At 38.6% G+C, this 19,904-nt stretch overlaps 1 protein-coding gene across 8 annotated transcripts in view; it reads left to right on the top strand.

Annotated features, from left to right (window-relative positions):
• ROBO1 (roundabout guidance receptor 1) overlaps positions 1 to 19,904 on the top strand; it is a 1,168,989-nt gene that overhangs the window by 911,152 nt on the left and 237,933 nt on the right. The window lies entirely within an intron of this gene.

Here is a 19,904-nt window from a genome sequence, read left to right as displayed (position 1 = left end):
TGGTAGAATACTGTATTTGCCAGTTGCGAAGAAAAATCAAAGCACTGTAACATTTCACCACAGAGGAGTTGCTGTGAAATTTATGGCAATTTTGATAGCAATTTGTTGTTATTTTGCTTTGTACATTTTGTTCCAATTATTTGTTTTCCCCCAAGTATTGCACAAAAGGAACTGTGCTTGATTAATCCAATTCAAATTAATAAGTAAAATGTGCAGACACACATCCTGAACTAAACAGTTCCTTACAAGCCAGGCAACACAGTAGTGTAGTATCCCAGGTACAAAAACAGTAATATATTACATTCTAAAATGAATAAATGGGGGGTGTTTGGGTGGCTCAGTCAGTGAAGTGTCTGCCTTTGAGTCAGGTCATGATCCCAGGGTCCTGGGATTGAGTCCCACATCGGGGCTCCCTGCACAGCAGGGAGTCTGCTTCTCCCTCTTCCTCTCTCCCCTCCCCCTACCACTTGTGCTTGCACTCTTGCACTCTCTCTCAAATAAATGAATAAAATCTTTTAAAAAAATTGAATAAACGGTAATGCAAAAAATTCGAGATCTATTTTAGTAAAGATACTGTTCTCCATTACAATATGAAAATTCATCTGATAAAACAAAAAAACTACTTTTTTTGCAATTTATAATCATAAAGGTTGTATAATTAAACAATATCATCTGAGAGTGATTTTTAAAATGTCTTTTGTCTCTTTCCCTTGTTCTCCCCTGAAAAAAAAATCGTGTGTGTGTGGGTGTGTGTGTTCTTATTTACTTAGATACAAGAGAGATTTTCTATATATGTTAAAGAAGTTGCTGTGAGGGCGCCTGGGTGGCTCAGTGGGTTGGGCTGCTGCCTTCCGCTCAGGTCATGATCTCAGGGTCCTGGGATCGAGTCCCACGTCGGGTTCTCTGCTCGGCAGGGAACCTGCTTCTCTCTCTCTCTCTCTCTCTGCCTGCCTCTCCATCTACTTGTGATCTCTCTCTGTCAAATAAAGAAATAAAAAATCTTTAAAAAAAAAAAAGAAGTTGCTGTGAAAAGCAAAAGATCTTCTTGCTAAGACTTTTAGACCCTAAAAGTGGTTACATTTAATTAAAAATACATCTACTTATGTAAGCTAACCTTGAGAATGAATTTTGAGGTTAATTTAGCTTTAAGTAATTAACTTAGTTGTTAGAGAATTTATCAACTTTCAAACAATGCGTTGCTATGTAAAAATATCTTTTTGAGTAACTCTTATATCCCTGAAAAATTTATTTGCCTATATAAAATCTTGCTTAAAAATTTATTAAATGTACTAAGGTATAGACTCTTCATGTGTAGACCTCCCAGGAGAAATGCTGAATCAGTTTATATCCGAATTCTCTCAAATTACATTGCTTACACTAGGCAATTAATTTGTTTTCACTTTCATAAACATTGTGGATAGCAGGATTATTTCTTTTGGCTAACACCTAGCAAACTGACCATCCAAGGCAAAGAAAAGGGTTCAGAAGGCAAAAGGCATTCCTTCATAAGCTATGAAGCCAATTGTTTGTTTTGTGTGCTTGTTTTTATTTTTTTTTATTATTTTTTTTAAAGATTTTTTATTTTTTATTTGACAGACAGAGATCACAAGTAGACAGAGAGGCAGGCAGAGAGAGAGGGGGTAGCAGGCTCCCCGCCAAGCAGAGAAGCCCGATGCGGGGCTCGATCCCGGGACCCCGAGACCATGACCTGAGTCGAAGGCAGAGGCTTCAACCCACTGAGCCACCAGGCGCCCCTGTGTGCTTGTTTTTAGGAGAAGAGGGGTAAATACGATAGATCCGTGTAGTTTGGAAGATAAGTTAACATATTCTTCCTGATGGAGAAGGGGGAAATGCCAGTCTGTTCCTAGGAAGATGGGAAAGGGGTAGTCAATGAATTTGTGGACTATGTAAGTAGCAGAGAATGCAGCAAGCCAAGTTTCTGAAGGACCTTAGACTGTTCTGATGGCCATAATCTCACAGCCTGCAGAGGCAACAGGTTGTTGTACAATAAATTTTAATTACAGGACATAAAAAGTTATGTTATTCTCAGCTGAATCAGTGTGCTGCGGATTCTACCATATTATCCCAGATGAGACATTTGTCTATCTAACATTTGTCAAGATGATCTTGCCGGTCAACACACCCGCCCGTCCCTCATTCTTCCACTCTCAGTAGTTGGACCAGAAATAGCAGGCAGGGCAACAGTGACAGCATTTGGGTATATTTTGGCCTATTTCCCTAGCCTACTAACTGAAAGCAGCTGACATTTAACTGAAAGAACATGGTGGATTGAAACCAAGCATATGAAATTTCAGATCCAAAGAATCCCCTGAAATGAAGAAACTATAAAACAAGTGGAATTTTTGGCCCTCCTCCTGTAGTAACTGGGAGGAACCGTTGGCTCGTGGTAGGGAGACTATGTTCCCCAGATCCCCGTGCACTTCGCACTACTAAAATTTCCCAGTAGTGAATGATACCAGGCTGCAGTTGGCGGTCCCTCTGCATATGGCCTCCACTGCTGGCTTACCCATTCTGCATTCACACTGTTTCTTCTCACATAGTTTGCATATTTTCTGATTGGTGGCTGCTTCTTACCCTTAGTCCTAAAAATCCAAAGTTTTGTGGTGAAAAATCCAAGTATGGTCTATAAAATCTGAGAGTGTTTCAGTGGATGCGGAAGACAATGTTACAGTTCCAGACAGATCGGTTGCTGAGAATATTAGGTCTCTAGATCATTGAGGACCCGTACCACTTCTTAACTGTGACACACGAGACAACTTAGGTCACGTGTTTCCCCTCAGTTTCTTCAACTGAATGATAGAAAATTATAGAGACTGTCCTGTAGATTCTTTGAATGAATTAAGTGATATACACCATTTAGAACACTTCTTGGCTCAGAGTAAACATTCAATAAATACTTTCCATGATTACCATATTGTTTTTATTGATATTACCCTGGTATAGATGCGATTGGGTATTTCGTCTGAAAACTGGATGTTTTAGGGACAGTTTAAGATCCAACTTTTGGAAGATTAAGACTATTTTAAACTTCATTAAGAGCCTTTAAGAGTACAGGCTTGGTCCTTGACATTTCCAAATGGGTGTTTCTTAACCAGCTGGACTAGAGGTTTGGAAGGGATTTGGGGAATGGGGTGTATTAGAATGTCAAGGGTATATGACACCCTGCAAATGCTGGTGTAAACATCCTCCACCCAAACACTATCCTCTGGTAATTGCTGAGAGGTTTACATCATATGCCCCAGAGTAGGAGAAAAGCTAGGGACCATATTTATGAGCTATTTTAAAAATGTTTTTACTTATTTAAATTTTGTCCGGTTTCCTTGAGTAAAAGTGACTTTTTAAAGACTAATCACTAGGGGTACCTGAGGGGCTCAGTCGGTTAAGTGTTTGCCTTCAGTCCAGGTCATGATCCCGGGGTCCTGGAATCAAGCCCCATATGGGCTGCTGGTTCGGCTGGGAGCCTCCTTTTCCCTCCCCCTCTGCCTGCTGCTCCCCCTGCTTGTGCTCTCTCTTTCCTGCATGAGCGCGCTCTCTCTCTGTCAAATAAATAATAGAAATAAGAAATCTTAAAAAAAAATTAAAGACTAATTGTTTAGATATTCTCAGATCCTTGACAAAACCTGCTGCCTTAAATTTGTTGTGTTCACCTCCTCTTGCTGCTTTAATCACCACAAATTTAGCAGTTAATTTAAAACAATACACACTTATCTCACTGTGATACAGCTCCGAAGTCTAAACGAGCTCAGCTAGTCCTTTGCTTGGTATCCCATGATCTAGAGTGAAGATGTCACTTAAGGCTGTGTTCCTTACTGAAGATTTTAGAAAAAAATCCACTCCCAGTGTCATTCAGGTTGTTGGCCAAATTCAGTTCATTGTGGTTGGGGTTGTAGGAATAAGGTCCCTGTTACCTTGTTGCCTGTCAGACAGAGGCCAATCTTTGCTCCTATGGGTTAACTCTATTCCAGCAAGGGCTGACTAATTCTCTCTCATGCCTTTTGGCCACTCTGATTTTGCTGCATCTCTCTGATACAGATCAGAGAAAGCTCTTTGCTTGTAAGGGTTTCTGTGATTACATCAGTCCCGTCTGGGTAATCTAGTATGTCCTCTGTATCTTAAGGTGTATTGCCTTAATTATACCTGCAAAGCCCCTTTTGCCATACGAGGTAACAGTATTCACAAATTCAAGGGAGTAGGAAATGGATATCTTTGGAAAGCTAGTCTACCACCCTTGGGTTTTTCTAAATCCAAATATTCTAAAATGGGAAAGTCTTACAAAACCTTTTCTATCTCATTAATAATTGTTCAGCGGGGGCGCCTGGGTGGCTCAGTGGGTTAAGCCGCTGCCTTCGGCTCAGGTCATGATCTCAGGGTCTTGGGATCGAGCCCCACGTCGGGCTCTCTGCTCAGCAGGGAGCCTGCTTCCCTTCCTCTCTCTCTGCCTGCCTCTCTGCCTACTTGTGATCTCTCGCTGTCAAATAAATAAATAAAAATCTTAAAAAAAATAATTGTTCAGCAACTTTTATTAAATATCCTAGGATGTCTAAGAAACTTACTCTTGTTGAGAAATAAAGACAATGTACACCTACTTAGCTATAAGTGGCTCAAGGGGGCTATGAAAAAGAAAAGAAAAAAAAATGTACATAAAGGAAATTGTAGTTATTTCTAATAGGAAGAAAAAAAAGATCAAGGAAAGTTTCTTTGAAGAATATCCTGAAGGATGAAAATATCCTTTTGAAAAATATCCTGAAGGATGAACAAGGGAAAGGTATTTTTCTGTTTCATGGATGATAAGACATAAAAGCAGAGACATATGCTATATTCAGGACGTGGCATCAGCTAGGTAGGATTCATGGCAATATATAATGAAAATGGAACTTTCTGTGACCATGCTAAGGAGTTAGAACTTAATTCTATGATAGGAGTCAGTGAAGCTTTTAGACTGTAGGAAATAATAGACTAAAAGCCATGTTTTAGAAAAGGCAAGCCTGCTGTCACTGTGGAGAATGGATTGCAGGCAGGAATCCCACTGGAAGGAGCCTCCAAGGGCAGGAACGTGGCAGGGGGAATGGTAGAAATTGCGCAGTTAGGTTGAGAAATTCTTGCAGGATCATTGACCGACTGAATGAAGGGATGCAGGTAAATGTAGGGTCCAGATGGGACATTTTCTAGCCTTGGAAACTGAGAAAGGGGATTCTATTTTCTGAAGATAAAGGGCATAGGAAGAACAAAAGGGTTTCTGAGTGAGCAGATCAAGTTTGGATTTATGCATTTACTATCCTCTTACAATCTAAGAAAGAAATTAAGTGAGTTGCAGGGCAGAGATATGTTTAGGAAATGCATCATCAATAGGATAGTCAAGGCAGAAGGAGGGGGTCAGGTCATTTCGTTAAAGAAAAATGCAGAAGGGGGTGCCTGGTTGTCTCAGTTGGTAGAACATGTGATTCCTGATCTCGGGGTTGTGAGTTTGAACCCCATGTTGGGTGGAGAGTTGACTTAGAAATAAAATCTTAAGGAAAATTGCAGAAGAAACCCATAGACTCCTTTGTGAGACTAAATATAATCCATATATGGGAAGGAGGTAGCAGGGATTTTATTGGTGAAGGAAGTTCAGACAAGCACCTGGGACACTTGAGAAAAACTTATGGCAGAGCAGCTGCAAAACTAGACAAGGAAGTGTGTATTCTTTTATCAGTCCCTCCCTGGTTCCCTTGATGAATAAGGTCTGAGGATCTCATGTAAAATATGGTGACTATAGGTGACAACCCTGCATTGTCTAATGAATTTGCTAAGAGAGTAGAACTTAAATGTTTTCACACACACATATAAAGTTAAATATGTGACATGCCAGATATGTTGATTAATTAGATGAGGACTCCTTTCACAATGTATACACATACCAAATCATGAATATATGTTAAATATCTTACAATTTTATTTGTCTGGGGTACCTCAATAAAGCTGAAATTTAGAGCGCAGGATGGATCAGGTCATGATCTCGGAGTCCCTGGATCGAGCCCCACATCAGGCTCCCTGCTCAGTAGGGAGTCTGCTTCTCCCTCTGACCCTGCCCCCTCTCATGCTCATTCTCTCCCTCTCTCTTTCTCAAATAAATAAAGAAAATCTTTAAAAATTTTTTAAAAAATAAGCTGAAATTTAAAACAATAACAAAAACGATTGAGGCACTTTTGGGGACAAGGTGGGAAAGTGTTTCTTCCAAGAAGAGATCATTTGCAAAGTGAGGGAAGCTTCGAGGCGTAGAGGGCAGCCAATGAGGATACCTTGAGGGCTGGTAGCTGGGAGGTCCTGGCAGAAGCTACAAATCTACCTCTGGTTGAGCTGAGTCGAAGCCACTGCATTTGGCAGGCAAGTCCCATGGGTTCTGGGTGAGGAAAATGAATCAAGGCCAACTGCTCAGTCCCGGTTCCAGGCAATTCAGTCTGGGCTTTGACTAGTTATTTATGTTGAGGAATTCCTTTTTTAAGCTTATTCATTTCTGTGCCTTTCTACTCTTGTTTTTTCCATCTTCCTTAGTTTCCTGGTAATGATTCTTTTGAGGGAAAAAAAAAATCCATCATCGTTTCCTCTGAGCCAAGGAGAAAGTCTTTAACCATAGACCAGAATAACTAGAGGCTTCGTTATCTTCTTGAAGCAATGGTTCTCCTTTTTTTTTTTTTTTTTTCTATTCAAAACACTTACTGGGGTAACAAAAGTATGATTTATCTTCCCTCCTTTTCCAGAAATCCCTGTTTCTTAGAAGTTCATTTAAGCAGACTCTACCTCTCAATATCCTTCCTCACTGCTCATATACATATACTGATACCCTCCTGTTGCCTCTTCTAGTAATGAATTTAGCACCATATTTATCACCTTTTTTTCAATTCCTTCTGTTGCCTCTTCTAGTAATGAAGTTAGCACCATATTTATCACCTTTTTTTCAATTTCAATTTCATCTCACCATCCTGGAGAGTTGGCCTTTAGTTCCCTGACCTTCTTATCTACAGTAATTTTTTCCACTACATTTCCTTGGTCCTATCCCAAATCATATCACCTCCAAAATCATACTTTCTCCAAAACCTATATGTCAAACTTTCTGTCATTACATTAACTCACCAGTAAGAGTCAACTTCCAACCACACCCTATATGTAATACTTCTCTCCATCTCTACTAGGACCACCCTGACAGGTTACTTTCTACTGTCCTTGGTCTGTCACTCGTCTTCCTGCCTCCTATATTTCACCTAGACCCGACATGGTACAAAACAGGAGTTCAGCAGATAGTTCTTAAACGAATGGGTGATTTATGCATGTTGAGAAAAAAAGAAGCATCTGGAATTTTTAAAAGCGGTTTCCAGAGTATGTCCTGAGGTAATAATGGTCATACTCTTCATCATTATTATTATTTAAGTTGTGGAAAACTTGACTTCTAGACCTGGCCTTACATACATATTCCATTAAAAAAAGAGCTATGGACTCACACCTGCATTGATTCCACGTTTCCACTTTCCAACTATCTCCTGGTACTGAGACTCTAGCTAGCACTGATTGGTCCCCTTGTCAGGGCTTGTCTGTGGTAGCGACTTGGGTGTAGCCTAGTTCATCAAATGTCTGTTGGTGGTTCTGGTGAAGAAGGGATCTGAGGTGGATGTAGAGGGTACACGAGGGAGCTGTCTTAGAGGTGTGGGCCTGTATGTATGCTTCTGGTTTCCTCTGGTGTGTCCTCTGAGAGGAAGGGTGTGTTCTGTTCTGCTGGCTTCCCAAAGTTAAATAACCATCTCCTTGTCAGAACACCCACCCCAAAACACTGCCCCTTCCCTGTTCCTGAAGAAGGCCTGCTTGGAGTCTGAGAAGGTAGGATGTCGAATTCATCTGGCCAGATCAACAGCTCGGAGCTGGAGGCTTTATATATTTCAGTCTCAAATCTTGATAATGTTTCAGGAAATGTTTCCTGTGTTTAACATGACAGTTGAACATTTGTCAGAATGCGGACCTTGAGGCATCGTAAGATTCCGTAACATCAAAGTTTCCATTATGTTCGGCATATTCACTTTATCCAGAGGAACCCAGTTTAGAAAGAAATATGGATCTGAAACAAGAAAGGTCGTCTTTAGCTGAAGGCCATATATAAGGTACTGGCTTAAAGCTTGGGCCTCAAAGAAGGGGCCTGACCTGATTCCCCTCGGGCTTCACCAATTACTAGAGTTATAACCTTAGGCAATTACTTCAACCCATGGTGGTTCTAAGTTTTAGCACGCATCACCATAACCTGAAGGTCTTGATAAAATGCAGATTGCTGATTGTACCCCCAGAGTTTCTGATTCAGTAGGTAGGTGTGGAGTTGAGTCTGAGTTTGCATTTCTAAAATCTTTCCATATGATGCTGATGGCGCCATCCAGAGACAACACTATGAGAACCACTGCCCTCACCTCAAGTCTGTTTTCTAATGTAAAGCATAGACATATTTAGAGCTGACTTTGGGGCTATTGTAAGAATAGGGTACAATTCAAAACATCCGGCTCACAGTCAGGCCTGGACTAACGCTTCAGCCTTAAGTTAACCATTTTTAGTTGATTGCCAAAAGCATACAAAATTTACATATTCAAAATTTCAAGGTTTTTTTGCATCTGCCTATTGACCTATTACAATTGCAAAAACACATTTTCTCCTGTCATTACACCCATGCCTAGTGGTTACAAAATGCAGCTTGCCTATGAGGCTGCAGTTTTTTTTTAATGTACCCATTCTTAGTACCTGTCATTTTCATTTGTTGCTACAACTGTGTTACCTAATGATTGTACTGCCCATTTGGGGCCTTGAAAAATAGTTTTTAGAAGGTTAAGTATTGTGTGAATAAATATAATAAATAGTATTTGAAACCTGAACTCTATTGGAGATTTTTCAAATGGATTTAAATATGAATAAAACTATTGAATTCACTTTTAAATGTAATTAATCTTTAGTTAACCAACACTGTAAATATTGTTCTAAGAAGGAGCGGCTGCCTTCAGCTCAGGTCATGATCCCGGGGTCCTGGGATCGAGCCCTGCACTAGGCTCCCTGCTCAGCGGGAAGCCTGCTTCTCCCTCTCCCACTCCCCCTGCTTGTGTTCCCTCTCTCCCTATCTCTCTGTCAAATAAATAAATAAAATCTTAAAGAAAAAAAAAAGAAACTGATGTGATTAAAAGATGAAGAGGACCCTTAAAAAAACAATTGTTCTAAGAAGTCCATAGAATAATTTGGAATGGGATATCTAAAGAATTACCAGGATGAAGTTTAGGAGTGGCTCTTTAGGACTAGAGAAAATAATTCTGATAATTTTCAAAATTTCAAAATGCCTATCATCTTTTATAGATTACAGTAACAATCCAGACAGGGCGATACATTTTTGTCCAATGTAGATTATTTAATTTATTATTAATTAATTGTTGATGAAATATTAATATTTAATTGTATGAAATACAATTTTTTAAAATGGATTTTTTTGTTAGTATGCTCTAAATGTAAGATAAATCAAAAGAGATTGGATAATTGTTTGTTTTTATTAAGTTGGACTGTACCTAAAGGTCAGGGCACATAAGTAGATAGAGACTTTATGAGACATAGCTGGGGCTCTTGCAATTATTGGTTATACACTAACTGTTGGGAGAATTAATTGTATGTTCTTACAATGTTTGGGTTACCTTGAAAAATTCAGTGACCTTTAAATTTATGGTACTATATTTTATCTCCCAAGATGACATCCCTGTAATAAGCATAGGGAAGTTATTCAGCTCAGATAGCTTCTATATTCTTCTGGTGACATGTTTATTCACTTTGTTTATGTGCTTGTTCTTGGCCTTTTCACCTGAAATTTTTTATACTGGGGTTTTTTGTTTTGTTTCGTTTTGTTTTTTTGCTGCAGTATGATACTTACTAGGTTAAGTAGACTTCTCAAGTTTAGCTGAAGTTTTGTTCCTCTCAAACGTTAACAGTAAGTTTTGGAAAAAACGATTTACATTTCCTGTTCAAAACCCATTTCTGATGTTCAAAACCATAAAGGAATTAGAGCCATTATGTAGATTAATTAGAAAATCCATCACCCTTTTAGATTACAGTCTGTGACCCATGAAGTTTAAAAAAAAAAAAGGAAGTTCTGGTAGTATATCATTTCTGAAATATTCCTTTGGAACTAACTCTATTCTAACTTTTAAATGTTTTGTCTTCTTAGAATAATAAAAACAACATGTGAGAGTACTTTTTGATCTGAGTGTAGTTTCGCACTTTCATTTCCCTTAGAGTTTAAAAGGGGGGGAGTGAGAAAGATTCTTCTAGGTTTTCACCAGTTTTTGTTGACTGAATGAACAGTTTATGATACTTCCGTTTTCTTTTGCAGTACTTTTTTTGTTTGTTTAAATCAAAATATTTTTTCCTGCTTACTGATACTTACAATAGATTTTTCTTCCTTTTTGTACTCTTGCGTGTGACCTAGTTTTAAAAGTTAAGCTTAAAGTAGTGCTAGTTGTAGCAGTAATAACATTGCAGGAAGCCTGAGCAGAGAATTTTAAAGACACATGATAATATGTAAAGCATAGTTTAATGAGGTTATCTGAGCCACTTTAAGTTTCAAGGACCATATAATTTGAATAATTGTGGTATAAAATGTTAATGAAAAAACTCACGTTGCCTGGCAATGTGGAGATGTGACAATTGTTGAAGGCAGATTATCTACCCAGGTAGCTCTCATGGGGTGGCATTAGCAAATTTGCCTGCTGAAGCTCCCTTTGCACACATTCTGCCTGACTTTGCAGGTTCCCAAAAAAGGTTTGTTAGTTCTCCGAGAGTAGATCCGTTTCTCAGAGAGATTCGTGTTCATCAAGCTCAAGGAAACTTATTAGAACATAAACCAGAACGCTAACTCATATATTTCATCTTCTCCAAAATATGAACTTCTCTTTTCATGGCCATAATACAAAGACATACTCCCTTTGGGCCGCCATGGGGTGGGCATGAAACCAAAGTGATTGAGGTGTGATTCAAATGTTTAGCAGTATCAGGCTTCCTGAACTTAATGACGTCATCTTCAAAATAGGCACTTTGTATGCTCCCAGGACCTGGCAAATCACATTTTTGTCCGTTGGCACTTTTCTCAATAGAAAGTGTTTTGATGACTAGTCCCAAACAAACTTCTGTTTATGACCCTCTTTTTATCTATTATTTCATTGATCAATTCCCACCATTTTTAGTTACAACCTTCTTTTTAGGGATGTTAGACCATCCTTTTAGAATATGAGCAAATTTTGATACTCTGGAAGACCTCCCATCCACTTAGCCAGAACCTTTTAAAATGTTTACTATTTTGGCAAGCTATAAAAGTTAGTTGAACTATGTGAAAGGAACATATAATCTTCATCACTATTAGACTAATTTCTATATTAAAATTGCATGCAGGGGTGTCTGGGTGGCTCTGTGGGTTAAAGCCTCTGCCTTCAGTTCGGGTCATGATCCCGGGGTTCTGGGATCGAGCCCCACATCGGGCTCCCTGCTCTCTCTCTGCCTGCCTCTCTGCCTACTTGTGATCTCTGTCTGTCAAATAAATAAATAAAATATTTAAAATTGCATGCAATTTCCAACATGTATACAATTTTGGAAAATTTTTGGTAGTTGCCATGCAAGATTTATTTGGGAGTTTTCATGTGAATTTCTAATTCTTGCTTTTAGTTAAAAAAATGTATGGCTCATTTTTTATATAAAAGTAAAACCTAATATATGCTCTTCCAAGAAAAATCATAGAATACAGAAGTGAATAAAGAGGATAGTAGAATGCATCTGTAATCCTGACATGCAGTGAAAGCTATTTTTCATATTTTGGTGTATATATTTTTTAATACAAATAATATTCCTTGACTTGGAAATAATTATATTAGTGAGGTGTCTCCAGAGAAACAGAAATAATACTAAGTCAACTTAGAGGAGAGATTATAGAAAAAAATAGGAGATGGGGGTGACTGGCAAATTAAAAGCAAATTCTGCAAACCATGCTCACAGGCTGGAGATTTCAGAGAAATGTTAATGTTGCTGGCTTGAGTCTAGAGATAGAATTCCTTCTGGTGTGCGGGGAGGGAGGACGGATGGGAAGGGGTCTCAGCCTTTTCTCCTAAGGATTTCCAACTATTTGGAGGAAGACTTTCCACATTGTGGAGGGTATTCTGATTTACTTACCATGTACTCATTTAAAGATTTTATTTATTTATCAGAGAGAGAGAGGGGGAGAGAGCGAGCACAGGCGGACAGAATGGCAGGCAGAGGCAGAGGGAGAAGCAGGCTCCCTGCCGAGCAAGGAGCCTGATGTGGGACTTGATCCCAGGACGCTGGGATCATGACCTGAGCCGAAGGCAGCTGCTTAACCAACTGAGCCACCCAGGCGTCCCCCATGTACTGATTTAGATGCGCACCCAATACCAGTCATCTTTTATCAGATGTTCATTCTGAATTAGGACATGAAAGGCTTCAAGGGTGCCAGGCAAAGGTCATGGTCAGGAATGCCGAATGCGCCTCCACATGGGGCCCTCTTCAGTTGTACTTGTGTAGCTGCTCCTGTTTTGAGTTCCTTGAAACAACCATGGTAACTGAAAAACGCATAAGCCGCCAGCACCATAGAAATCCCTATGATGCCCCCTTTCTTCACATTGACAAACTGGTTATAGTCCTGCTAGTAACCTCTTTGAAATGCTCCGGCAATGTCTCTAGGGGTGAAATCCTGCATCACGTCCAGCTTGGCAGCTCTCCTGGTTCCACATCCATGAGCTCCTTCTCTGTCACTGGGTCAGATGGACACCATCTTGGAATCCTGGGTGTCTGCCCTGGCGGGCCTGACTTAGATGTTAATCACATCTAAAAAATAACTTTACAGGAACATCTAGACCGCTGTTTGACCAAAACTACTGGGCAACATCTCCTTGTCAAGTTGACATATAAAATTAACCATTACAGTGACCTTATATATACTATATTTATATGTAATATAAAATGCATCCTATATGTACACATGCACTATACGGGCATTTTATATCTATAGATAGATAGATAGATATACCTGTATATATATACATATACATATATATATATAAAACAAACCCACGTATATATACTATATATAATACACATTATTACATATACTGTGTATAGGGTTACATGTGATGTTCCCTACATTTTTCATCTCCTTTTGTATGTGACTTTTGCTAACACCTCTCCTCTCCTCGCCCCTGTCACCTTGCCTGCATTCTTTCCCTCCCATCCTGCTTCATCCCTTTCCTGCTTTTCCAGTCACTTGAGTGAGGACTCTGAGAACTCTGTTCCATACGGCAAACTTATAAGTACCAAATGCTTACTATGATCTTCACTCGTGCCTCCTGCAATCACTTCAAAATGTATCTGGAACTGAATTTATTACTCTTAAAATCTGTTACTTTCTGTTTCCTTTCTTTTCAATGAATTTAATTGGCCCAAGCCATTTTTAATGTCACCATCTTCTTTCCTATTTAATAACCATCATATTCCCATTCAGTGGCCACCATGAATAGAATCTGTTGACCACATATCTCATAATCTATCACTACCACTTGGCATTTCTTAACTGTTCCTCTGCCTATGGCTTCCATCCCCTCAAAACTGCTTTCTACTTTGCCACTGAAAAATTTATTTGATATGCAAATCCTATCTCGTCATTTATTTTCTACAAATCTCTCAAAAGGTCATTGTCTTTGGCAAAATCAAATTTCTTAGCCTGTTACTCAAAGTCCTTTATGGTTTGATCCCTTCCTAATTCCCTTGTTTCATACACAGATATCTTCCTTCTCATGGCTTAAATGACAGGGCATTGAATAGTCATAACAAAGAATTGAACAATGGGTGAACATTAAGTATTTTAATGAAAAGTTCTGATAAATCATAATCCCATCGCTTCTCGGCCTTTTGGCTAAGATCAAGTGTGATAAATCATAATCCTGACCACAGTTTTTCCTAATTTTTGTTGGTAACTTTTTAAAAATATCTTTTTTCTTTTTCTTTTTCTTTTACTATTATTATTATTATTATCTTTTTTTTTTTTTTTAATTTTAAGTAAGCTTTATACCCAATGTAGGGCTTGAACTTACCATCCCAAGAACAAGAGTTGTTGCTCTACCCACGCAACCTTTCTTGGTAACTTCTTAATGTTTTCTGAATTAATAGTCTCCAGTTAGAATTTTGTTATTGGTAGTATTATTTAATAAGAGTTGTTGTATCATACTACAGAAAGTAGAGTTGGCCTTACCACAGAGAAAAGAGAAATCTTTTATAATGATAAAGATTCTTGTTCAATTGTAGTCTGATATATTTCAGTGTTTAAGTACTCTTTCCCACAAATCATCTTTGTACTTCTATTTAACATTTATTATATTGCTTTGCTTAATTAGAAATATTCTACAATATTAAATGAAAGCCTTAAATAGCTTTAGAGAGTGATAGAAACCATGAAAAATGAATGCATGCTAGACGTTATTCTTCATTTCCTAGGAACTACTTCTAAATTAAAGCATGGTTTAAATTTCTGGGAAGCTACACATATTGCCTTAATGTATTACTTGAATTTATAATGTATAGAGAGATTACTACTCATAACATTATTGATAACTAACATAAGCATCCCATAAATGTTTGCTTATAATGTTTATATATTTATGTTATACTATGTTATGTTATACTAAAAATACTAAAATACTAAATATAATATTTTTACATAGGAAACCATGTGCTGGTTGACAGCCTATAAATTGTTTTGGGTTAAGTGAAAAGTTAAGTGAAAAGGATCAATCTGAAAAACAAAATCTCAACAGCAAAGGCTGCTTTACATTTTCTAAAAGATCTCTGATTTTTTTTTGTTTTATTTTCAAATAATTCTACTAGCTTACTCATTGTATTTTTCATATCTTACATTGTTGAGACTCAGTCAACCATTGTTACAATACTGATACTTTATAAAACTGATTTATATATTTTCAAGTGTTTTCAGGTACCCTTTTCATATAAATTCTTATACTTTATCTGTGAGAATTATTAGCTCTAATTTACAGATAAACATATAGTAATAAAAAGCCAACAATTACTGAGTGTTCTTTCTGTAGCAGGTATATAATATTTAATCTCCACAGTTGCCTTATAATGAGGGAAGTGAGACCTAGTGATGGTCCCAACTTACCCAAATGCCAAACATTCTTATTCTCTTAATTTTAGAACAGACTACAAATAGAATTTCTTGACAATACTCATAAGTAAGGTAATGGACATGCAGCATTTTGTTTTTTGTTTTTTAGGATTTATTTATTTAAGAGAGAGAGAGAAAGAGAGCAAGTGTACCAGCAGGGCAGGAGGGAGGGTGTTGTGCAGAAGGAGAGGGAAAGAATCCTCAAGCAGGCTCCCCGCTGAGTGTGGCGCCCATACTGGGTTCAATCCCAGGTATTGAATCCCTGAGATCGTGACCTGAGCCAAAATCAAGAGTCAGATGCCTGACCAACTGTGCCACCCAGGTGCCCCCATGGATGTGTATTTTTTAAACATAATGTTTAAAAAATTATTTATAAGATGCATATGAAAGAGTAAAAGAATATAAATTGCTATCCCTCATGAGTTGTTTCCCAGACCAGAAATGGACTTTTCAGTGACAGAAATCCCGTGTTTCTCTTCTAGAATCTTCTGTAATTGTGTTCTTTAACCATCTATGTAGACCAGCAAGCAAGACAATAAATAAAGAACTGCACTGAGAGAATGAAGGCATGGTTTGCTGCAATGACTGGGTATCCCAGTCCACGCCCCAGCACTTCTGCGGAGGCATTTTGCTTGGCAGCATCATCGCTGGTCCTCGTCACCACCTGCGCTGTTCTTGTTCTTGTAGCCCTTCTCCATATAGGGCTTCCTGACAGACTTTTTTTGTTTCCTAAAATTCATGAAAGACTTTGTTTTATTCTGTATTATGTATTTCCTTCAATATTCTCCCTAGGACTTAAATAACAAAAGGGGAGGAAAAAGGATGAGCTCTTATTTTATTATCTTCTTACTTGTATGGCCTTGACCTTCAGTGTGATTACTTTAATCCTGACTCATTAAATGTGTTATTTGGTTTCAAATTTAATATTAAAATATACTGGTAATATTTAAAATATAGAGTGATATAGGTATCCTTTTTGGCTACTTTTTTAAAAAATTTCTCATTTTAAAAAAAATTATATTGTGTTATGTTAGTCACCATAAAATACATCATTAGTTTTCGATGCGTTGTTCCAAGATTCATTGTTTATGTACAATGCCCAGTGCTGTAAACACTTTGTGTGCCCTCCTTAATACCTACCACCAGGGTCACCCATCCCTTCACCTCTCTCCCCTCTAAAACCCTCTGTTTGTTTCTCAGATTCCACAGTCTCTCATGGTTCATCTTCCCCTCCAATTTCCCTCCCTTCACGTTTCCTTTCCTACTCCTAATATCTTCCATGTTATTCCTTATGCTCCACAAGTAAATGAAACCATATGATAATGGACTCTCTCTGCTTGACTTATTTCACTCAGCATAATCTCCTCTAGTTCCATCCATGCTGATGCAAAAGTTGGGAATTCATCCTTTATGATGGCTGAGTAATATTCCATTGTATATATGGACCACATCTTCTTTACCCATACATCTGTTGAAGGGCATCTCTGCTCTTTCACACAGTTTGGTTAATGTGGACATTGCTGTTATGAACACTGGGGTACATATGGCCCTTCTTTTCACTACATCTGTATCTTTGGGGTAAGTATCCAGTAGAGCAATTGCTGGGTCATAGGATAGCTCTATTTTTAGTTTGTTGAGTAATCTCCACACTGTTTTCCAGAGAGGATTCCCTTTTCTCCACATCCTCTCCAACATTTGTTGTTTCCTGCCTTGTTAATTTTTGCCATAAGTTATCACTATACTCTGAGATAAAGCTGATTAACCCATATTTGAAAAGATAATTTTGCAGCCAAACTCAATGCCCATGCCACTCCAAAAATAGGAATTAAAATATGTGTATTTGTCTGTATGTGTATGTATATGTATGGTATATGAGAGAGAGGTTGATTGAAAAACAACAAAAAGGGCTTCTCCCAGCCTCATTTGTCTGAAAGACATGTGGAAACTAGGAGGAATTAAACAGTAAAGACTAGGTGTTACCCATAGAAAGAGGCTTTGAAACCCCTTCAGATCCTTCTATATCTTCTGTATTTGCTCTTAGAAGGCTAGAAAAGGAAGATGATTTAAGAAATACGAATTATGGGGCACCTGGGTGGCTCAGTGGGTTAAAGCCTCTGCCTTTGGCTCAGGTCATGATCTCAGGGTCCTGGGATCAAGCACCGTATCAGGTTGTCTGCTCACCAGAGAGCCTGCTTCCTCCTCTCTCTCTCTGCCTGGTTCTCTGCCTACTTGTGATCTCTGTCTGCCAAATAAATGGAAAAAAATCTTAAAAAAAAAAAAAAAAGAATGAGTAGTTTAAAAAAAAAGAAAGGAAGGAAGGAAAGATAAATTATTCTAAAAATCAAACAAAAACAGGCCTCAAATATTTACTTACAACTTCATGTATTTATTGATATTCTCATAATAACTGAAACATTCAAAAGAGACTAAATTTCTCTTTGAGCATACTCCAAAAGGAGACAAGTAAAATCATTTTCACTTACTCAGAGATTTGGAAGTAGAGTCCTTTCCTTAAAGATCCTTCAAAAAACTGACCATATTTTCACATTTAATTATGATTTATTGAAGCAAGAGATAAACTGGGATTCAGGAGACCCTGCTTTCTGCCAATGCCTCTAGTGAACATGTGTTTCTGAGAACATTCCCTGTTCTTCTCTACAAAGTAAGTAAAAGTCGGTGGTTAAGATTCCTTAAACCTCGGGACGCCTGCGTGGCTCAGTGGGTGAAGCCTCTGCCTTTGGCTCAGGTCATGATCTCAGGGTCCTGGGATCGAGTCCTGCATCGGGCTCTCTGCTCCGCAGGGAGCGTGCTTCCCCGCCTCTCTCTCTTTGCCTGCCTCTCTGCCTACTTGTGATCTCTGTCTGTCAAATAAATAAATAAAATCTTAAAAAAAAAAAAAAAAGATTCCTTAAACCTCTATAGTTTTGAAGCATTGCTCCACTAAAGTCTACGGAACTACCAACTCAGTGTCTCTACTAGATCTAAAAGACACCCGAGCCTCAGTGTGTCCAAAACAACTCTCTGAAGACTGATCCACTCCCAGCCTTCCCAGTGCAGCACATAGAAATCCCATTTTTTGGTTGCTCAATGTAAAGGCCATAAAGTCACACTTGACTGCTCTCTTTCTTCCATGTTCCTTGTCCAGCGCATCAGCAAGTCTTGTCATCTGCACCTTCAACGTATATCCAGGCATCCTGCCACCACTGTGGTAGACTGAGCCACCACTGTCTTTACCTGAATTACTGTAGTCACCACCTAATTGGGCTCCTGCTTCCACCCGGCTCAATACCCACATCTCTCTCCCTTCTCGAGGCAGCTGGAATGATCCTTTTAAATTATAATTCATGGGGCACCTGGGTGGCTCACTCAGTTAAGCATCTGCTTTTGGTTCAGGTCGTGATCTCAGGGTCCTGGGACCTGGGATCGAGCCCCATGCCCAGCAGCCCCCCACTCAGCACGGAGTCTGCTTGTCCCTCTCCCCCTCTCTCTGCCCCTCCCCCAACTTGTGCACTTGCTCCCTCTTTCTCTCTCTCTCTCTCTTTTTCTCTCTCTCGCAAATAAATAAATAAATAAGGTCTTAAAAAAAAAAACGGACAGAAATAAAATGTAATTCAATTCACGCTTTGCTTTCAACTCTGGGATGTTTTCAGTCTCACTTTGTTTCAAAGCCAAGGTCTCCACAGGGACTATGAACCTGATATTATGTTTACCATGCCCTCATCCCTACCCCGTCCCAAGTCTCTTTCTGACTTTGTGTTCTCCACTGAGGCTCATTTCTCCCCAAGCTCAAAGACACCTTCAGCTGGGACAGGTCTATTTACTATATGTCCACTTGGTTTGCTTCTGCATTTCCTTTAAATCTGTGCTACATAACGGTCACGAAAAACAGACTGCTCTGATTTCCTGTGGAATAGGGAAAGTGTACTCCCCTCCATACTCTCATCACCTTTACCTTGCTATAGTTTTTCTACTTAGCACCTATCGCCATGAGGGCAAAGACCCCATCTTCTTTGTTCACTGGATTCATAGATTCCACAACCATCACTGCTTCATCCTCAGGACTCAGAACAAATTCAGGTGAATGAATGAGTGAGTGAAAGGAAATATTTCCTACTGAAGTTGTGATAGAACTCTTAAAGCAATTTCACTTTTAGTGGTGAGATGAAGAAATAATATCTACAAATCTGTCCTTTTCCTTTAAAACAATTAAGAAGGTCATTTTTTGAAGTAGCACATTTCTTTGGCTATAGAGAAAACATAAAATGGAATGTTTCTTGCATCCAGAAAAATAATAAGGTTCTTAACATTCAGAATGCACAGGTTGGGGCACCAGGCTGGCTCTGTTGGTATCACATGTGATTCTTGATGTGTGGGCCATGAGTTCAAGCCCCACACTGGGTGCAGAGATTACTTAAAAAAAAAAAAAAAAGTCTCTAAACAGAATGCACAGGTTAGTTTTCTGTTGCCTTTTAGCAAGAGTAAGTGGAGGAAAGGATATCAGAAGGCTGCTTAGTTGTCTGATAATTTTTATAATCATTTGTCAGGTTGACCTTTTTCCAAATGCACTATTATACAAACAAAACAATTACAGATAAATTGCTTTTAATTATCTTAACTTCTCTTTTTACCTGAAAGCAGAATTTACCGTAAATGAACAGTGAAGAAT

Source organism: Mustela putorius, unplaced genomic scaffold (genome assembly GCF_011764305.1).
Source record: "Mustela putorius furo isolate JIRA1106 unplaced genomic scaffold, ASM1176430v1.1 tig00003834_pilon_pilon_pilon, whole genome shotgun sequence".
In the NCBI taxonomy this organism is placed as follows: domain Eukaryota; kingdom Metazoa; phylum Chordata; class Mammalia; order Carnivora; family Mustelidae; genus Mustela; species Mustela putorius.
The sequence above is the reverse complement of the archived record's forward strand: the minus strand, read 5'-3'. Positions and strand labels throughout refer to the sequence as shown.